Source organism: Phyllobates terribilis, unplaced genomic scaffold (assembly GCF_046119375.1).
Source record: "Phyllobates terribilis strain yellow unplaced genomic scaffold, ASM4611937v1 Scaffold_4__5_contigs__length_816908805, whole genome shotgun sequence".
Taxonomy (NCBI): domain Eukaryota; kingdom Metazoa; phylum Chordata; class Amphibia; order Anura; family Dendrobatidae; genus Phyllobates; species Phyllobates terribilis.
Genome location: NW_027362764.1, coordinates 692,314,725 through 692,334,395, shown reverse-complemented (window position 1 = coordinate 692,334,395; position 19,671 = coordinate 692,314,725). Strand labels below are relative to the sequence as shown.

At 54.3% G+C, this 19,671-nt stretch overlaps 10 non-coding genes and 1 pseudogene across 10 annotated transcripts; all 11 read right to left on the bottom strand.

Annotated features, from left to right (window-relative positions):
* Positions 1-925: 925 nt before the first annotated feature.
* Positions 926-1,044, bottom strand: LOC141266470 (5S ribosomal RNA). Its single transcript, XR_012320507.1, has one exon. It is a non-coding gene; the product is annotated as a 5S ribosomal RNA (ribosomal RNA).
* Positions 1,045-2,750: 1,706 nt separating this feature from the next.
* LOC141266218 (5S ribosomal RNA) lies at positions 2,751-2,869 on the bottom strand. Its single transcript, XR_012320271.1, has one exon. It is a non-coding gene; the product is annotated as a 5S ribosomal RNA (ribosomal RNA).
* Positions 2,870-4,554: 1,685 nt separating this feature from the next.
* On the bottom strand, positions 4,555-4,673 carry LOC141267261 (5S ribosomal RNA). Its single transcript, XR_012321270.1, has one exon. It is a non-coding gene; the product is annotated as a 5S ribosomal RNA (ribosomal RNA).
* A 1,706-nt stretch (positions 4,674-6,379) lies between these two features.
* On the bottom strand, positions 6,380-6,498 carry LOC141270383 (5S ribosomal RNA). The gene has a single exon (XR_012321621.1). It is a non-coding gene; the product is annotated as a 5S ribosomal RNA (ribosomal RNA).
* A 1,706-nt stretch (positions 6,499-8,204) lies between these two features.
* LOC141266772 (5S ribosomal RNA) lies at positions 8,205-8,323 on the bottom strand. Its single transcript, XR_012320797.1, has one exon. It is a non-coding gene; the product is annotated as a 5S ribosomal RNA (ribosomal RNA).
* Positions 8,324-10,029: 1,706 nt separating this feature from the next.
* LOC141266533 (5S ribosomal RNA) lies at positions 10,030-10,148 on the bottom strand. The gene has a single exon (XR_012320568.1). It is a non-coding gene; the product is annotated as a 5S ribosomal RNA (ribosomal RNA).
* A 1,703-nt stretch (positions 10,149-11,851) lies between these two features.
* On the bottom strand, positions 11,852-11,970 carry LOC141267090 (5S ribosomal RNA). Its single transcript, XR_012321105.1, has one exon. It is a non-coding gene; the product is annotated as a 5S ribosomal RNA (ribosomal RNA).
* Positions 11,971-13,674: 1,704 nt separating this feature from the next.
* On the bottom strand, positions 13,675-13,793 carry LOC141267757 (5S ribosomal RNA; annotated as a pseudogene).
* Positions 13,794-15,499: 1,706 nt separating this feature from the next.
* Positions 15,500-15,618, bottom strand: LOC141266440 (5S ribosomal RNA). Its single transcript, XR_012320477.1, has one exon. It is a non-coding gene; the product is annotated as a 5S ribosomal RNA (ribosomal RNA).
* Positions 15,619-17,324: 1,706 nt separating this feature from the next.
* On the bottom strand, positions 17,325-17,443 carry LOC141270448 (5S ribosomal RNA). The gene has a single exon (XR_012321684.1). It is a non-coding gene; the product is annotated as a 5S ribosomal RNA (ribosomal RNA).
* A 1,706-nt stretch (positions 17,444-19,149) lies between these two features.
* LOC141266771 (5S ribosomal RNA) lies at positions 19,150-19,268 on the bottom strand. The gene has a single exon (XR_012320796.1). It is a non-coding gene; the product is annotated as a 5S ribosomal RNA (ribosomal RNA).
* Positions 19,269-19,671: the final 403 nt, after the last annotated feature.

Genomic DNA, 19,671 nt, shown 5'->3' with positions numbered 1-19,671 from the left:
GGCCTGGTAGAGGCGGCGGGGTTGCGTCCTTATCTTAGAGGTCTTGGGGGGCTTGGGAGGCTTGGGATTTCCAGCCTCTACTTTACGTAAGGTCGGTGTCCAGCAAGGCGCCACTCAATGCTAGCCGAGCTGGGCAAGATGGCAAAACGTCATCAAAATTGTCTACAATACCTGGTGTTCTCAGGAGGTGTCCCAACCAAGTATTTCCGAACCCATCTCTGCTTTGCTTCCGAGATCGGACGTATCCAAGGTGGTATGGCCAGTAGACGCTGATTGGCCCATCGCCCGGCCAGCCTTCCTCAGGCTCGCGTGGGGACGAGAACTCTGGCCGTTCTGGGGCGGTCTCCGAAGGACCGATGCATAGGCTGTGCCGTCCCTATAGGTGTTGTTTGTTGAGCAATGAAACACCTGCCGCATCAGATGTGTTTAAAAATGGCTCGGCGCAGGGTCTCCTGCAGGCTAAACCGTTCATCGCGGGGATGTGACAGAAAGAGCAAGCTGGACCCGCAACTTGGGGTGGAGCGAAACGCCCAGGAGTGAATGAAGGAAGAGGGTGAGATGGTTGCGAGTGAATTTGAGCTGCTCTTCGGGGGGGTCGTGTGGCCTGCAAAGGTGTTTTGCTTGGGTTGTGCTGTAAACTGGCCTCCAGGTTACCGGTGGTTGCCTCCAGGTCAGCGGTGGTTGCCTCCAGTCATGCGGGAGTCGCTGGTCCTGGTGAAAAGAAGCCTAGTATTAAAAGTAAATAAGCAACAATGCTGGAGGCCCACGGTGATGAGAAGGATGCTGGTATTTTGCAAGGATTAAATAGCGCAAGAGAGAAAGCAAATGAAAAGAAGAAAGGAGCATGTGTGCGCTTGTGAAAAAAGGAATGGAAAAAAGGCATAGAGGAGAGTGACCCCTGCTGGTGGAAGTAAGAAAAAGCAAAAGCCTACAGCACCTGGTATTCCCAGGCAGTATCCCATCCAAGTACTAACCAGGCCCGACCCTGCTTAGCTTCCAAGATCAGACGAGATCGGGTGTGTTCAGGGTGGTGTGGCCGTATGCAGAGACAGGCCTCTCACTTGCTGCTTTTCCACTTTGACGTCCGGTTGCCGGCTGCCCTTTCCAGTGCTTAGTAAGACAAGGTGCTTTTGTGCTTTCTTTTCTCTTCACTTTTTTGCTGGCTCCTTAAAAAGGTCTTGTAGACAGAACGCCCCGCTCAGAGCCGCTGAGCTCACTGTTCGGCTGCCGCGCTGTCGACGGAACGTCAGCGTCGCGGCCAATGCCACAGGCTGGGAGCAGCGGCGAGACTCACCGGTAGACCTGGGTAGGGTGAGTAGAGCGCGGTTAGTTGCTTTCTAATAGCCTGCAGCCGGGGATTAACTTTTAATGAAAGGGAGCAACCCTTTTGACTGTCTGCAGCGCGCCGTACCTAGGAAGCGCACACTCACACACAGCGAGCATGCACAAGTTGCTCGCACGAGACCACATTCCCTATTTGCACCTGCAGCTTTTCCGCCACCATGCGTCAGACTCTCCTGCCTGTCTTATTATTATTTCAGGGCCTTAGCAGGAACCACCCCCTCAATTCCCTCCCGCTCCTTCCTAGCACTGAGGTTAGCTCCTGGGCAGCTGTCTGATTGGGTTAGTTACACAAGATTCTTTGAAGAAGAAGACGTTACTTCTGCTGGCCCTCGTTAGGCGGTCGCCCTCTAAAACCATCCCCTGGGCAGCTGCTGAAAGCCTGGCCCCTTCACAGCGCGAGATGCTTTTAACGCCATCATTTGCATACGGCCGGCTGCGGGGTCAATAAGCACTCCTAGCTGTGGCAAGGAGCTCGGTGTGAGGCCTGGTAGAGGCGGCGGGGTTGCGTCCTTATCTTAGAGGTCTTGGGGGGCTTGGGATGCTTGGGACTTCCAGCCTCTACTTTACGTAAGGTCGGTGTCCAGCAAGGCGCCACTCCATGCTAGCCGAGCTGGGCAAGATGGCAAAACGTCATCAAAATTGTCTACAATACCTGGTGTTCTCAGGAGGTGTCCCAACCAAGTATTTCCGAACCCATCTCTGCTTTGCTTCCGAGATCGGACGTATCCAAGGTGGTATGGCCAGTAGACGCTGCTTGGCCCATCGCCCGGCCAGCCTTCCTCAGGCTCGCGTGGGGACGAGAACTCTAGCCGTTCTGGGGCGATCTCCGAAGGACCGATGCATAGGCTGTGCCGTCCCTATAGGTGTTGTTTGTTGAGCAATGAAACACCTGCCGCATCAGATGTGTTTAAAAATGGCTCGTCGCAGGGTCTCCTGCAGGCTCAACCGTTCATCGCGGGGATGTGACAGAAAGAGCAAGCTGGACCCGCAACTTGGGGTGGAGCGATACGCCCAGGAGTGAATGAAGGAAGAGGGTGAGATGGTTGCGAGTGAATTTGAGCTGCTCTTCGGGGGGGTCGTGTGGCCTGCAAAGGTGTTTTGCTTGGGTTGTGCTGTAAACTGGCCTCCAGGTTACCGGTGGTTGCCTCCAGGTCAGCGGTGGTTGCCTCCAGTCATGCGGGAGTCGCTGGTCCTGGTGAAAAGAAGCCTAGTATTAAAAGTAAATAAGCAACAATGCTGGAGGCCCACGGTGATGAGAAGGATGCTGGTATTTTGCAAGGATTAAATAGCGCAAGAGAGAAAGCAAATGAAAAGAAGAAAGGAGCATGTGTGCGCTTGTGAAAAAAGGAATGGAAAAAAGGCATAGAGGAGAGTGACCCCTGCTGGTGGAAGTAAGAAAAGGCAAAAGCCTACAGCACCTGGTATTCCCAGGCAGTCTCCCATCCAAGTACTAACCAGGCCCAATCCTGCTTAGCTTCCGAGATCAGATGAGATCGGACGTGTTCAGGGTGGTGTGGCCGTAGGCAGAGACAGGCCTCTCACTTGCTGCTTTTCTACTTTGACGTCCGACTGCCGGCTGCCCTTTCCAGTGCTTAGTAAGACAAGGTGCTTTTGTGCTTTCCTTTCTGTTCACTTTTTTGCTGGCTCCTTAAAAAGGTCTTGTAGACAGAACGCCCCGCTCAGAGCCGCTGAGCTCACTGATCGGCTGCCGCGCTGTCGAGGGAACGTCAGCGTCGCGGCCAATGCCACAGGCCGGGAGCAGCGGCGAGACTCACCGGTAGACCTGGGTAGGGTGAGTAGAGCGCGGTTAGTTGCTTTCTAATAGCCTGCAGCCAGGGATTAACTTTTAATGAAAGGGAGCAACCCTTTTGACTGTCTGCAGCGCGCCGTACCTAGGAAGCGCACACTCACACACAGCGAGCATGCACAAGTTGCTCGCACGAGACCACATTCCCTATTTGCACCTGCAGCTTTTCCGCCACCATGCGTCAGACTCTCCTGCCTGTCTTATTATTATTTCAGGGCCTTAGCAGGAACCACCCCCTCAATTCCCTCCCGCTCCTTCCTAGCACTGAGGTTAGCTCCTGGGCAGCTGTCTGATTGGGTTAGTTACACAAGCTTCTTTGAAGAAGAAGACGTTACTTCTGCTGGCCCTCGTTAGGCGGTCGCCCTCTAAAACCATCCCCTGGGCAGCTGCTGAAAGCCTGGCCCCTTCACAGCGCGAGATGCTTTTAACGCCATCATTTGCATACGGCCGGCTGCGGGGTCAATAAGCACTCCTAGCCGTGGCAAGGAGCTCGGTGTGAGGCCTAGTAGAGGCGGCGGGGTTGCGTCCTTATCTTAGAGGTCTTGGGGGGCTTGGGAGGCTTGGGACTTCCAGCCTCTACTTTACGTAAGGTCGGTGTCCAGCAAGGCGCCACTCAATGCTAGCCGAGCTGGGCAAGATGGCAAAACGTCATCAAAATTGTCTACAATACCTGGTGTTCTCAGGACGTGTCCCAACCAAGTATTTCCGAACCCATCTCTGCTTTGCTTCCGAGATCGGACGTATCCAAGGTGGTATGGCCAGTAGACGCTGCTTGGCCCATCGCCCGGCCAGCCTTCCTCAGGCTCGCGTGGGGACGAGAACTCTGGCCGTTCTGGGGCGGTCTCCGAAGGACCGATGCATAGGCTGTGCCGTCCCTATAGGTGTTGTTTGTTGAGCAATGAAACACCTGCCGCATCAGATGTGTTTAAAAATGGCTCGGCGCAGGGTCTCCTGCAGGCTAAACCGTTCATCGCGGGGATGTGACAGAAAGAGCAAGCTGGACCCGCAACTTGGGGTGGAGCGAAACGCCCAGGAGTGAATGAAGGAAGAGGGTGAGATGGTTGCGAGTGAATTTGAGCTGCTCTTCGGGGGGGTCGTGTGGCCTGCAAAGGTGTTTTGCTTGGGTTGTGCTGTAAACTGGCCTCCAGGTTACCGGTGGTTGCCTCCAGTCATGCGGGAGTCGCTGGTCCTGGTGAAAAGAAGCCTAGTATTAAAAGTAAATAAGCAACAATGCTGGAGGCCCACGGTGATGAGAAGGATGCTGGTATTTTGCAAGGATTAAATAGCGCAAGAGAGAAAGCAAATGAAAAGAAGAAAGGAGCATGTGTGCGCTTGTGAAAAAAGGAATGGAAAAAAGGCATAGAGGAGAGTGACCCCTGCTGGTGGAAGTAAGAAAAAGCAAAAGCCTACAGCACCTGGTATTCCCAGGCGGTCTCCCATCCAAGTACTAACCAGGCCCAACCCTGCTTATAATCGGAGATCAGACGAGATCAGGCGTGCTCAGGGTGGTGTGGCCATAGGCAGAGACAAGCCTCTCACTTGCTGCTTTTCTACTTTGACGTCCGGTTGCCGGCTGCCCTTTCCAGTGCTTAGTAAGACAAGGTGCTTTTATGCTTTCCTTTCTCTTCACTTTTTTGCTGGCTCCTTAAAAAGGTCTTGTAGACAGAACGCCCCGCTCACAGCCGCTGAGCTCACTGATCGGCTGCCGCGCTGTCGACGGAACGTCAGCGTCGCGGCCAATGCCACAGGCCGGGAGCAGCGGCGAGACTCACCGGTAGACCTGGGTAGGGTGAGTAGAGCGCGGTTAGTTGCTTTCTAATAGCCTGCAGCCGGGGATTAACTTTTAATGAAAGGGAGCAACCCTTTTGACTGTCTGCAGCGCGCCGTACCTAGGAAGCGCACACTCACACACAGCGAGCATGCACAAGTTGCTCGCACGAGACCACATTCCCTATTTGCACCTGCAGCTTTTCCGCCACCATGCGTCAGACTCTCCTGCCTGTCTTATTATTATTTCAGGGCCTTAGCAGTAACCACCCCCTCAATTCCCTCCCGCTCCTTCCTAGCACTGAGGTTAGCTCCTGGGCAGCTGTCTGATTGGGTTAGTTACACAAGCTTCTTTGAAGAAGAAGACGTTACTTCTGCTGGCCCTCGTTAGGCGGTCGCCCTCTAAAACCATCCCCTGGGCAGTTGCTGAAAGCCTGGCCCCTTCACAGCGCGAGATGCTTTTAACGCCATCATTTGCATACGGCCGGCTGCGGGGTCAATAAGCACTCCTAGCCGTGGCAAGGAGCTCGGTGTGAGGCCTGGTAGAGGCGGCGGGGTTGCGTCCTTATCTTAGAGGTCTTGGGGGGCTTGGGAGGCTTGGGATTTCCAGCCTCTACTTTACGTAGGGTCGGTGTCCAGCAAGGCGCCACTCAATGCTAGCCGAGCTGGGCAAGATGGCAAAACGTCATCAAAATTGTCTACAATACCTGGTGTTCTCAGGAGGTGTCCCAACCAAGTATTTCCGAACCCATCTCTGCTTTGCTTCCGAGATCGGACATATCCAAGGTGGTATGGCCAGTAGACGCTGATTGGCCCATCGCCCGGCCAGCCTTCCTCAGGCTCGCGTGGGGACGAGAACTCTGGCCGTTCTGGGGCGGTCTCCGAAGGACCGATGCATAGGCTGTGCCGTCCCTATAGGTGTTGTTTGTTGAGCAATGAAACACCTGCCGCATCAGATGTGTTTAAAAATGGCTCGGCGCAGGGTCTCCTGCAGGCTAAACCGTTCATCGCGGGGATGTGACAGAAAGAGCAAGCTGGACCCGCAACTTGGGGTGGAGCGAAACGCCCAGGAGTGAATGAAGGAAGAGGGTGAGATGGTTGCGAGTGAATTTGAGCTGCTCTTCGGGGGGGTCGTGTGGCCTGCAAAGGTGTTTTGCTTGGGTTGTGCTGTAAACTGGCCTCCAGGTTACCGGTGGTTGCCTCCAGGTCAGCGGTGGTTGCCTCCAGTCATGCGGGAGTCGCTGGTCCTGGTGAAAAGAAGCCTAGTATTAAAAGTAAATAAGCAACAATGCTGGAGGCCCACGGTGATGAGAAGGATGCTGGTATTTTGCAAGGATTAAATAGCGCAAGAGAGAAAGCAAATGAAAAGAAGAAAGGAGCATGTGTGCGCTTGTGAAAAAAGGAATGGAAAAAAGGCATAGAGGAGAGTGACCCCTGCTGGTGGAAGTAAGAAAAAGCCAAAGCCTACAGCACCTGGTATTCCCAGGCAGTATCCCATCCAAGTACTAACCAGGCCCGACCCTGCTTAGCTTCCAAGATCAGACGAGATCGGGTGTGTTCAGGGTGGTGTGGCCGTAGGCAGAGACAGGCCTCTCACTTGCTGCTTTTCCACTTTGACGTCCGGTTGCCGGCTGCCCTTTCCAGTGCTTAGTAAGACAAGGTGCTTTTGTGCTTTCTTTTCTCTTCACTTTTTTGCTGGCTCCTTAAAAAGGTCTTGTAGACAGAACGCCCTGCTCACAGCCGCTGAGCTCACTGATCGGCTGCCGCGCTGTCGACGGAACGTCAGCGTCGCGGCCAATGCCACAGGCCGGGAGCAGCGGCGAGACTCACCGGTAGACCTGGGTAGGGTGAGTAGAGCGCGGTTAGTTGCTTTCTAATAGCCTGCAGCCGGGGATTAACTTTTAATGAAAGGGAGCAACCCTTTTGACTGTCTGCAGCGCGCCGTACCTAGGAAGCGCACACTCACACACAGCGAGCATGCACAAGTTGCTCGCACGAGACCACATTCCCTATTTGCACCTGCAGCTTTTCCGCCACCATGCGTCAGACTCTCCTGCCTGTCTTATTATTATTTCAGGGCCTTAGCAGGAACCACCCCCTCAATTCCCTCCCGCTCCTTCCTAGCACTGAGGTTAGCTCCTGGGCAGCTGTCTGATTGGGTTAGTTACACAAGATTCTTTGAAGAAGAAGACGTTACTTCTGCTGGCCCTCGTTAGGCGGTCGCCCTCTAAAACCATCCCCTGGGCAGCTGCTGAAAGCCTGGCCCCTTCACAGCGCGAGATGCTTTTAACGCCATCATTTGCATACGGCCGGCTGCGGGGTCAATAAGCACTCCTAGCCGTGGCAAGGAGCTCAGTGTGAGGCCTGGTAGAGGCGGCGGGGTTGCGTCCTTATCTTAGAGGTCTTGGGGGGCTTGGGATGCTTGGGACTTCCAGCCTCTACTTTACGTAAGGTCGGTGTCCAGCAAGGCGCCACTCAATGCTAGCCGAGCTGGGCAAGATGGCAAAACGTCATCAAAATTGTCTACAATACCTGGTGTTCTCAGGAGGTGTCCCAACCAAGTATTTCCGAACCCATCTCTGCTTTGCTTCCGAGATCGGACGTATCCAAGGTGGTATGGCCAGTAGACGCTGCTTGGCCCATCGCCCGGCCAGCCTTCCTCAGGCTCGCGTGGGGACGAGAACTCTAGCCGTTCTGGGGCGGTCTCCGAAGGACCGATGCATAGGCTGTGCCGTCCCTATAGGTGTTGTTTGTTGAGCAATGAAACACCTGCCGCATCAGATGTGTTTAAAAATGGCTCGTCGCAGGGTCTCCTGCAGGCTAAACCGTTCATCGCGGGGATGTGACAGAAAGAGCAAGCTGGACCCGCAACTTGGGGTGGAGCGATACGCCCAGGAGTGAATGAAGGAAGAGGGTGAGATGGTTGCGAGTGAATTTGAGCTGCTCTTCGGGGGGGTCGTGTGGCCTGCAAAGGTGTTTTGCTTGGGTTGTGCTGTAAACTGGCCTCCAGGTTACCGGTGGTTGCCTCCAGGTCAGCGGTGGTTGCCTCCAGTCATGCGGGAGTCGCTGGTCCTGGTGAAAAGAAGCCTAGTATTAAAAGTAAATAAGCAACAATGCTGGAGGCCCACGGTGATGAGAAGGATGCTGGTATTTTGCAAGGATTAAATAGCGCAAGAGAGAAAGCAAATGAAAAGAAGAAAGGAGCATGTGTGCGCTTGTGAAAAAAGGAATGGAAAAAAGGCATAGAGGAGAGTGACCCCTGCTCGTGGAAGTAAGAAAAGGCAAAAGCCTACAGCACCTGGTATTCCCAGGCAGTCTCCCATCCAAGTACTAACCAGGCCCAATCCTGCTTAGCTTCCAAGATCAGACGAGATCGGACGTGTTCAGGGTGGTGTGGCCGTAGGCAGAGACAGGCCTCTCACTTGCTGCTTTTCTACTTTGACGTCCGACTGCCGGCTGCCCTTTCCAGTGCTTAGTAAGACAAGGTGCTTTTGTGCTTTCCTTTCTCTTCACTTTTTTGCTGGCTCCTTAAAAAGGTCTTGTAGACAGAACGCCCCGCTCAGAGCCGCTGAGCTCACTGATCGGCTGCCGCGCTGTCGACGGAACGTCAGCGTCGCGGCCAATGCCACAGGCCGGGAGCAGCGGCGAGACTCACCGGTAGACCTGGGTAGGGTGAGTAGAGCGCGGTTAGTTGCTTTCTAATAGCCTGCAGCCAGGGATTAACTTTTAATGAAAGGGAGCAACCCTTTTGACTGTCTGCAGCGCGCCGTACCTAGGAAGCGCACACTCACACACAGCGAGCATGCACAAGTTGCTCGCACGAGACCACATTCCCTATTTGCACCTGCAGCTTTTCCGCCACCATGCGTCAGACTCTCCTGCCTGTCTTATTATTATTTCAGGGCCTTAGCAGGAACCACCCCCTCAATTCCCTCCCGCTCCTTCCTAGCACTGAGGTTAGCTCCTGGGCAGCTGTCTGATTGGGTTAGTTACACAAGCTTCTTTGAAGAAGAAGACGTTACTTCTACTGGCCCTCGTTAGGCGGTCGCCCTCTAAAACCATCCCCTGGGCAGCTGCTGAAAGCCTGGCCCCTTCACAGCGCGAGATGCTTTTAACGCCATCATTTGCATACGGCCGGCTGCGGGGTCAATAAGCACTCCTAGCCGTGGCAAGGAGCTCGGTGTGAGGCCTGGTAGAGGCGGCTGGGTTGCGTCCTTATCTTAGAGGTCTTGGGGGGCTTGGGAGGCTTGGGACTTCCAGCCTCTACTTTACGTAAGGTCGGTGTCCAGCAAGGCGCCACTCAATGTTAGCCGAGCTGGGCAAGATGGCAAAACGTCATCAAAATTGTCTACAATACCTGGTGTTCTCAGGAGGTGTCCCAACCAAGTATTTCCGAACCCATCTCTGCTTTGCTTCCGAGATCGGACGTATCCAAGGTGGTATGGCCAGTAGACACTGCTTGGCCCATCGCCCGGCCAGCCTTCCTCAGGCTCGCGTGGGGACGAGAACTCTGGCCGTTCTGGGGCGGTCTCCGAAGGACCGATGCATAGGCTGTGCCGTCCCTATAGGTGTTGTTTGTTGAGCAATGAAACACCTGCCGCATCAGATGTGTTTAAAAATGGCTCGGCGCAGGGTCTCCTGCAGGCTAAACCGTTCATCGCGGGGATGTGACAGAAAGAGCAAGCTGGACCCGCAACTTGGGGTGGAGCGAAACGCCCAGGAGTGAATGAAGGAAGAGGGTGAGATGGTTGCGAGTGAATTTGAGCTGCTCTTCGGGGGGGTTGTGTGGCCTGCAAAGGTGTTTTGCTTGGGTTGTGCTGTAAACTGGCCTCCAGGTTACCGGTGGTTGCCTCCAGGTCAGCGGTGGTTGCCTCCAGTCATGCGGGAGTCGCTGGTCCTGGTGAAAAGAAGCCTAGTATTAAAAGTAAATAAGCAACAATGCTGGAGGCCCACGGTGATGAGAAGGATGCTGGTATTTTGCAAGGATTAAATAGCGCAAGAGAGAAAGCAAATGAAAAGAAGAAAGGAGCATGTGTGCGCTTGTGAAAAAAGGAATGGAAAAAAGGCATACAGGAGAGTGACCCTTGCTGGTGGAAGTAATTAAAAGCAAAAGCCTACAGCACCTGGTATTACCAGGCGGTCTCCCATCCAAGTACTAACCAGGCCCTACCCTGCTTAGCTTCTGAGATCAGACGAGATCGGGCGTGTTCAGGGTGGTGTGGCCATAGGCAGAGACAGGCCTCTCACTTGCTGCTTTTCCACTTTGACGTCCGGTTGCCGGCTGCCCTTTCCAGTGCTTAGTAAGAGAAAGTGCTTTTGTGCTTTCCTTTCTCTTCACTTTTTTGCTGGCTCCTTAAAAAGGTCTTGTAGACAGAACGCCCCGCTCACAGCCGCTGAGCTCACTGATCGGCTGCCACGCTGTCGACGGAACGTCAGCGTCGCGGCCAATGCCACAGGCCGGGAGCAGCGGCGAGACTCACCGGAAGACCTGGGTAGGGTGAGTAGAGCGCGGTTAGTTGCTTTCTAACAGCCTGCAGCCAGGGATTAACTTTTAATGAAAGGGAGCAACCCTTTTGACTGTCTGCAGCGCGCCGTACCTAGGAAGCGCACACTCACACACAGCGAGCATGCACAAGTTGCTCGCACGAGACTACATTCCCTATTTGCACCTGCAGCTTTTCCGCCACCATGCGTCAGACTCTCCTGCCTGTCTTATTATTATTTCAGGGCCTTAGCAGGAACCACCCCCTCAGTTCCCTCCCGCTCCTTCCTAGCACTGAGGTTAGCTCCTGGGCAGCTGTCTGATTGGGTTAGTTACACAAGCTTCTTTGAAGAAGACGTTACTTCTGCTGGCCCTCGTTAGGCGGTCGCCCTCTAAAACCATCCCCTGGGCAGCTGCTGAAAGCCTGGCCCCTTCACAGCGCGAGATGCTTTTAACGCCATCATTTGCATACGGCCGGCTGCGGGGTCAATAAGCACTCCTAGCCGTGGCAAGGAGCTCGGTGTGAGGCCTGGTAGAGGCGGCGCGGTTGCGTCCTTATCTTAGAGGTCTTGGGGGGCTTGGGAGGCTTGGGACTTCCAGCCTCTACTTTACGTAAGGTCGGTGTCCAGCAAGGCGCCACTCAATGTTAGCCGAGCTGGGCAAGATGGCAAAACGTCATCAAAATTGTCTACAATACCTGGTGTTCTCAGGAGGTGTCCCAACCAAGTATTTCCGAACCCATCTCTGCTTTGCTTCCAAGATCGGACGTATCCAAGGTGGTATGGCCAGTAGACGCTGCTTGGCCCATCGCCCGGCCAGCCTTCCTCAGGCTTGCGTGGGGACGAGAACTCTGGCCGTTCTGGGGCGGTCTCCGAAGGACCGATGCATAGGCTGTGCCGTCCTTATTGGTGTTGTTTGTTGAGCAATGAAACACCTGCCGCATCAGATGTGTTTAAAAATGGCTCGGCGCAGGGTCTCCTGCAGGCTAAACCGTTCATCGCGGGGATGTGACAGAAAGAGCAAGCTGGACCTGCAACTTGGGGTGGAGCGAAACGCCCAGGAGTGAATGAAGGAAGAGGGTGAGATGGTTGCGAGTGAATTTGAGCTGCTCTTCGGGGGGGTTGTGTGGCCTGCAAAGGTGTTTTGCTTGGGTTGTGCTGTAAATTGGCCTCCAGGTTACCGGTGGTTGCCTCCAGGTCAGCGGTGGTTGCCTCCAGTCATGCGGGAGTCGCTGGTCCTGGTGAAAAGAAGCCTAGTATTAAAAGTAAATAAGCAACAATGCTGGAGGCCCACGGTGATGAGAAGGATGCTGGTATTTTGCAAGGATTAAATAGCGCAAGAGAGAAAGCAAATGAAAAGAAGAAAGGAGCATGTGTGCGCTTGTGAAAAAAGGAATGGAAAAAAGGCATAGAGGAGAGTGACCCCTGCTGGTGGAAGTAAGAAAAAGCAAAAGCCTACAGCACCTGGTATTCCCAGGTGGTCTCCCATCCAAGTACTAACCAGGCCCGACCCTTTTTAGCTTCCAAGATCAGACAAGATCAGGCGTGTTCAGGGTGGTGTGGCCGTAGGCAGAGACAGGCCTCTCACTTGCTGCTTTTCCACTTTGACGTCCGGTTGCCGGCTGCCCTTTCCAGTGCTTAGTAAGACAAGGTGCTTTTGTGCTTTCCTTTCTCTTCACTTTTTTGCTGGCTCCTTAAAAAGGTCTTGTAGACAGAACGCCCCGCTCAGAGCCGCTGAGCTCACTGATCGGCTGCCGCGCTGTCGACGGAACGTCAGCGTCGCGGCCAATGCCACAGGCCGGGAGCAGCGGCGAGACTCACCGGTAGACCTGGGTAGGGTGAGTAGAGCGCGGTTAGTTGCTTTCTAATAGCCTGCAGCCGGGGATTAACTTTTAATGAAAGGGAGCAACCCTTTTGACTGTCTGCAGCGCGCCGTACCTAGGAAGCGCACATTCACACACAGCGAGCATGCACAAGTTGCTCGCACGAGACCACATTCCCTATTTGCACCTGCAGCTTTTCCGCCACCATGCGTCAGACTCTCCTGCCTGTCTTATTATTATTTCAGGGCCTTAGCAGGAACCACCCCCTCAATTCCCTCTCGCTCCTTCCTAGCACTGAGGTTAGCTCCTGGGCAGCTGTCTGATTGGGTTAGTTACACAAGCTTCTTTGAAGAAGAAGACGTTACTTCTGCTGGCCCTCGTTAGGCGGTCGCCCTCTAAAACCATCCCCTGGGCAGCTGCTGAAAGCCTGGCCCCTTCACAGCGCGAGATGCTTTTAACGCCATCATTTGCATACGGCCGGCTGCGGGGTCAATAAGCACTCCTAGCCGTGGCAAGGAGCTCGGTGTGAGGCCTGGTAGAGGCGGCGGGGTTGCGTCCTTATCTTAGAGGTCTTGGGGGGCTTGGGAGGCTTGGGACTTCCAGCCTCTACTTTACGTAAGGTCGGTGTCCAGCAAGGCGCCACTCAATGTTAGCCGAGCTGGGCAAGATGGCAAAACGTCATCAAAATTGTCTACAATACCTGGTGTTCTCAGGAGGTGTCCCAACCAAGTATTTCCGAACCCATCTCTGCTTTGCTTCCGAGATCGGACGTATCCAAGGTGGTATGGCCAGTAGACGCTGCTTGGCCCATCGCCCGGCCAGCCTTCCTCAGGCTCGCGTGGGGACGAGAACTCTGGCCGTTCTGGGGCGGTCTCCGAAGGACCGACGCATAGGCTGTGCCGTCCCTATAGGTGTTGTTTGTTGAGCAATGAAACACCTGCCGCATCAGATGTGTTTAAAAATGGCTCGGCGCAGGGTCTCCTGCAGGCTAAACCGTTCATCGTGGGGATGTGACAGAAAGAGCAAGCTGGACCCGCAACTTGGGGTGGAGCGAAACGCCCAGGAGTGAATGAAGGAAGAGGGTGAGATGGTTGCGAGTGAATTTGAGCTGCTCTTCGGGGGGGTTGTGTGGCCTGCAAAGGTGTTTTGCTTGGGTTGTGCTGTAAACTGGCCTCCAGGTTACCGGTGGTTGCCTCCAGGTCAGCGGTGGTTGCCTCCAGTCATGCGGGAGTCGCTGGTCCTGGTGAAAAGAAGCCTAGTATTAAAAGTAAATAAGCAACAATGCTGGAGGCCCACGGTGATGAGAAGGATGCTGGTATTTTGCAAGGATTAAATAGCGCAAGAGAGAAAGCAAATGAAAAGAAGAAAGGAGCATGTGTGAGCTTGTGAAAAAAGGAATGGAAAAAAAGCATAGAGGAGAGTGACCCCTGCTGGTGGAAGTAAGAAAGCAAAAGCCTACAGCACCTGGTATTTCCAGGCGGTCTCCCATCCAAGTACTAGCCAGGCCCAACCCTGCTTATAATCCGAGCTCAGACGAGATCAGGTGTGTTCAGGGTGGTGTGGCCATAGGTGGAGACAAGCCTCTCACTTGCTGCTTTTCTACTTTGACGTCCGGTTGCCGGCTGCCCTTTCCAGTGCTTAGTAAGACAAGGTGCTTTTATGCTTTCCTTTCTCTTCACTTTTTTGCTGGCTCCTTAAAAAGGTCTTGTAGACAGAACGCCCCGCTCACAGCCGCTGAGCTCACTGATCGGCTGCCGCGCTGTCGACGGAACGTCAGCGTCGCGGCCAATGCCACAGGCCGGGAGCAGCGGCGAGACTCACCGGTAGACCTGGGTAGGGTGAGTAGAGCGCGGTTAGTTGCTTTCTAATAGCCTGCAGCCGGGGATTAACTTTTAATGAAAGGGAGCAACCCTTTTGACTGTCTGCAGCGCGCCGTACCTAGGATGCGCACACTCACACACAGCGAGCATGCACAAGTTGCTCGCACGAGACCACATTCCCTATTTGCACCTGCAGCTTTTCCGCCACCATGCGTCAGACTCTCCTGCCTGTCTTATTATTATTTCAGGGCCTTAGCAGGAACCACCCCCTCAATTCCCTCCCGCTCCTTCCTAGCACTGAGGTTAGCTCCTGGGCAGCTGTCTGATTGGGTTAGTTACACAAGCTTCTTTGAAGAAGAAGACGTTACTTCTGCTGGCCCTCGTTAGGCGGTCGCCCTCTAAAACCATCCCCTGGGCAGCTGCTGAAAGCCTGGCCCCTTCACAGCGCGAGATGCTTTTAACGCCATCATTTGCATACGGCCGGCTGCGGGGTCAATAAGCACTCCTAGCCGTGGCAAGGAGCTCGGTGTGAGGCCTGGTAGAGGCGGCGGGGTTGCGTCCTTATCTTAGAGGTCTTGGGGGGCTTGGGAGGCTTGGGAATTCCAGCCTCTACTTTACGTAAGGTCGGTGTCCAGCAAGGCGCCACTCAATGCTAGCCGAGCTGCGCAAGATGGCAAAACGTCATCAAAATTGTCTACAATACCTGGTGTTCTCAGGAGGTGTCCCAACCAAGTATTTCCGAACCCATCTCTGCTTTGCTTCCGAGATCGGACGTATCCAAGGTGGTATGGCCAGTAGACGCTGCTTGGCCCATCGCCCGGCCAGCCTTCCTCAGGCTCGCGTGGGGACGAGAACTCTGGCCGTTCTGGGGCGGTCTCCGAAGGACCGATGCATAGGCTGTGCCGTCCCTATAGGTGTTGTTTGTTGAGCAATGAAACACCTGCCGCATCAGATGTGTTTAAAAATGGCTCGGCGCAGGGTCTCCTGCAGGCTAAACCGTTCATCGCGGGGATGTGACAGAAAGAGCAAGCTGGACCCGCAACTTGGGGTGGAGCGAAACGCCCAGGAGTGAATGAAGGAAGAGGGTGAGATGGTTGCGAGTGAATTTGAGCTGCTCTTCGGGGGGGTCGTGTGGCCTGCAAAGGTGTTTTGCTTGGGTTGTGCTGTAAACTGGCCTCCAGGTTACCGGTGGTTGCCTCCAGGTCAGCGGTGGTTGCCTCCAGTCATGCGGGAGTCGCTGGTCCTGGTGAAAAGAAGCCTAGTATTAAAAGTAAATAAGCAACAATGCTGGAGGTCCACGGTGATGAGAAGGATGCTGGTATTTTGCAAGGATTAAATAGCGCAAGAGAGAAAGCAAATGAAAAGAAGAAAGGAGCATGTGTGCGCTTGTGAAAAAAGGAATGGAAAAAAGGCATAGAGGAGAGTGACCCCTGCTGGTGGAAGTAAGAAAAAGCAAAAGCCTACAGCACCTGGTATTCCCAGGCGGTCTCCCATCCAAGTACTAACCAGGCCCAACCCTGCTTATAATCCGAGATCAGACGAGATCGGGCGTGTTCAGGGTGGTGTGGCCATAGGCAGAGACAGGCCTCTCACTTGCTGCTTTTCCACTTTGACGTCCGGTTGCCGGCTGCCCTTTCCAGTGCTTAGTAAGACAAGGTGCTTTTGTGCTTTCTTTTCTCTTCACTTTTTTGCTGGCTCCTTAAAAAGGTCTTGTAGACAGAACGCCCCGCTCAGAGCCGCTGAGCTCACTGATCGGCTGCCGCGCTGTCGACGGAACGTCAGCGTCGCGGCCAATGCCACAGGCCGGGAGCAGCGGCGAGACTCACCGGTAGACCTGGGTAGGGTGAGTAGAGCGCGGTTAGTTGCTTTCTAATAGCCTGCAGCCGGGGATTAACTTTTAATGAAAGGGAGCAACCCTTTTGACTGTCTGCAGCGCGCCGTACCTAGGAAGCGCACACTCACACACAGCGAGCATGCACAAGTTGCTCGCACGAGACCACATTCCCTATTTGCACCTGCAGCTTTTCCGCCACCATGCGTCAGACTCTCCTGCCTGTCTTATTATTATTTCAGGGCCTTAGCAGGAACCACCCCCTCAATTCCCTCCCGCTCCTTCCTAGCACTGAGGTTAGCTCCTGGGCAGCTGTCTGATTGGGTTAGTTACACAAGATTCTTTGAAGAAGAAGACGTTACTTCTGCTGGCCCTCGTTAGGCGGTCGCCCTCTAAAACCATCCCCTGGGCAGCTGCTGAAAGCCTGGCCCCTTCACAGCGCGAGATGCTTTTAACGCCATCATTTGCATACGGCCGGCTGCGGGGTCAATAAGCACTCCTAGCCGTGGCAAGGAGCTCGGTGTGAGGCCTGGTAGAGGCGGCAGGGTTGCGTCCTTATCTTAGAGGTCTTGGGGGGCTTGGGAGGCTTGGGACTTCCAGCCTCTACTTTACGTAAGGTCGGTGTCCAGCAAGGCGCCACTCAATGCTAGCCGAGCTGGGCAAGATGGCAAAACGTCATCAAAATTGTCTACAATACCTGGTGTTCTCAGGAGGTGTCCCAACCAAGTATTTCCGAACCCATCTCTGCTTTGCTTCCGAGATCGGACGTATCCAAGGTGGTATGGCCAGTAGACGCTGCTTGGCCCATCGCCCGGCCAGCCTTCCTCAGGCTCGCGTGGGGACGAGAACTCTGGCCGTTCTGGGGCGGTCTCCGAAGGACCGATGCATAGGCTGTGCCATCCCTATAGGTGTTGTTTGTTGAGCAATGAAACACCTGCCGCATCAGATGTGTTTAAAAATGGCTCGGCGCAGGGTCTCCTGCAGGCTAAACCGTTCATCGCGGGGATGTGACAGAAAGAGCAAGCTGGACCCGCAACTTGGGGTGGAGCGAAACGCCCAGGAGTGAATGAAGGAAGAGGGTGAGATGGTTGCGAGTGAATTTGAGCTGCTCTTCGGGGGGGTCGTGTGGCCTGCAAAGGTATTTTGCTTGGGTTGTGCTGTAAACTGGCCTCCAGGTTACCGGTGGTTGCCTCCAGGTCAGCGGTGGTTGCCTCCAGTCATGCGGGAGTCGCTGGTCCTGGTGAAAAGAAGCCTAGTATTAAAAGTAAATAAGCAACAATGCTGGAGGCCCACGGTGATGAGAAGGATGCTGGTATTTTGCAAGGATTAAATAGCGCAAGAGAGAAAGCAAATGAAAAGAAGAAAGGAGCATGTGTGCGCTTGTGAAAAAAGGAATGGAAAAAAGGCATAGAGGAGATTGACCCCTGCTGGTGGAAGTAAGAAAAGGCAAAAGCCTACAGCACCTGGTATTCCCAGGCGGTCTCCCATCCAAGTACTAACCAGGCCCAATCCTGCTTAGCTTCTGAGATCAGACGAGATCGGGCGTGTTCAGGGTGGTGTGGCCGTAGGCAGAGACAGGCCTCTCACTTGCTGCTTTTCTACTTTGACGTCCGGTTGCCGGCTGCCCTTTCCAGTGCTTAGTAAGACAAGGTGCTTTTGTGCTTTCTTTTCTCTTCACTTTTTTGCTGGCTCCTTAAAAAGGTCTTGTAGACAGAACGCCCCGCTCAGAGCCGCTGAGCTCACTGATCGGCTGCCGCGCTGTCGACGGAACGTCAGCGTCGCGGCCAATGCCACAGGCCGGGAGCAGCGGCGAGACTCACCGGTAGACCTGGGTAGGGTGAGTAGAGCGCGGTTAGTTGCTTTCTAATAGCCTGCAGCCGGGGATTAACTTTTAATGAAAGGGAGCAACCCTTTTGACTGTCTGCAGCGCGCCGTACCTAGGAAGCGCACACTCACACACAGCGAGCATGCACAAGTTGCTCGCACGAGACCACATTCCCTATTTGCACCTGCAGCTTTTCCGCCACCATGCGTCAGACTCTCCTGCCTGTCTTATTATTATTTCAGGGCCTTAGCAGGAACCACCCCCTCAATTCCCTCCCGCTCCTTCCTAGCACTGAGGTTAGCTCCTGGGCAGCTGTCTGATTGGGTTAGTTACACAAGATTCTTGGAAGAAGAAGACGTTACTTCTGCTGGCCCTCGTTAGGCGGTCGCCCTCTAAAACCATCCCCTGGGCAGCTGCTGAAAGCCTGGCCCCTTCACAGCGCGAGATGCTTTTAACGCCATCATTTGCATACGGCCGGCTGCGGGGTCAATAAGCGCTCCTAGCCGTGGCAAGGAGCTCGGTGTGAGGCCTGGTAGAGGCGGCGGGGTTGCGTCCTTATCTTAGAGGTCTTGGGGGGCTTGGGATGCTTGGGACTTCCAGCCTCTACTTTACGTAAGGTCGGTGTCCAGCAAGGCGCCACTCAATGCTAGCCGAGCTGGGCAAGATGGCAAAACGTCATCAAAATTGTCTACAATACCTGGTGTTCTCAGGAGGTGTCCCAACCAAGTATTTCCGAACCCATCTCTGCTTTGCTTCCGAGATCGGACGTATCCAAGGTGGTATGGCCAGTAGACGCTGCTTGGCCCATCGCCCGGCCAGCCTTCCTCGGGCTCGCGTGGGGACGAGAACTCTGGCCGTTCTGGGGCGGTCTCCGAAGGACCGATGCATAGGCTGTGCCGTCCCTATAGGTGTTGTTTGTTGAGCAATGAAACACCTGCCGCATCAGATGTGTTTAAAAATGGCTCGGCGCAGGGTCTCCTGCAGGCTAAACCGTTCATCGCGGGGATGTGACAGAAAGAGCAAGCTGGACCCGCAACTTGGGGTGGAGCGAAACGCCCAGGAGTGAATGAAGGAAGAGGGTGAGATGGTTGCGAGTGAATTTGAGCTGCTCTTCGGGGGGGTCGTGTGGCCTGCAAAGGTGTTTTGCTTGGGTTGTGCTGTAAACTGGCCTCCAGGTTACCGGTGGTTGCCTCCAGGTCAGCGGTGGTTGCCTCCAGTCATGCGGGAGTCGCTGGTCCTGGTGAAAAGAAGCCTAGTATTAAAAGTAAATAAGCAACAATGCTGGAGGCCCACGGTGATGAGAAGGATGCTGGTATTTTGCAAGGATTAAATAGCGCAAGAGAGAAAGCAAATGAAAAGAAGAAAGGAGCATGTGTGCGCTTGTGAAAAAAGGAATGGAAAAAAGGCAAAGAGGAGAGTGACCCCTGCTGGTGGAAGTAAGAAAAGGCAAAAGCCTACAGCACCTGGTATTCCCAGGCGGTCTCCCATCCAAGTACTAACCAGGCCCAACCCTGCTTAGCTTCTGAGATCAGACGAGATCAGGCGTGTTCAGGGTGGTGTGACCGTAGGCAGAGACAGGCCTCTCACTTGCTGCTTTTCCACTTTGACGTCCGGTTGCCGGCTGCCCTTTCCAGTGCTTAGTAAGACAAGGTGCTTTTGTGCTTTCTTTTCTCTTCACTTTTTTGCTGGCTCCTTAAAAAGGTCTTGTAGACAGAACGCCCCGCTCAGAGCCGCTGAGCTCACTGATCGGCTGCCGCGCTGTCGACGGAACGTCAGCGTCGCGGCCAATGCCACAGGCCGGGAGCAGCGGCGAGACTCACCGGTAGACCTGGGTAGGGTGAGTAGAGCGCGGTTAGTTGCTTTCTAATAGCCTGCAGCCGGGGATTAACTTTTAATGAAAGGGAGCAACCCTTTTGACTGTCTGCAGCGCGCCGTACCTAGGAAGCGCACACTCACACACAGCGAGCATGCAC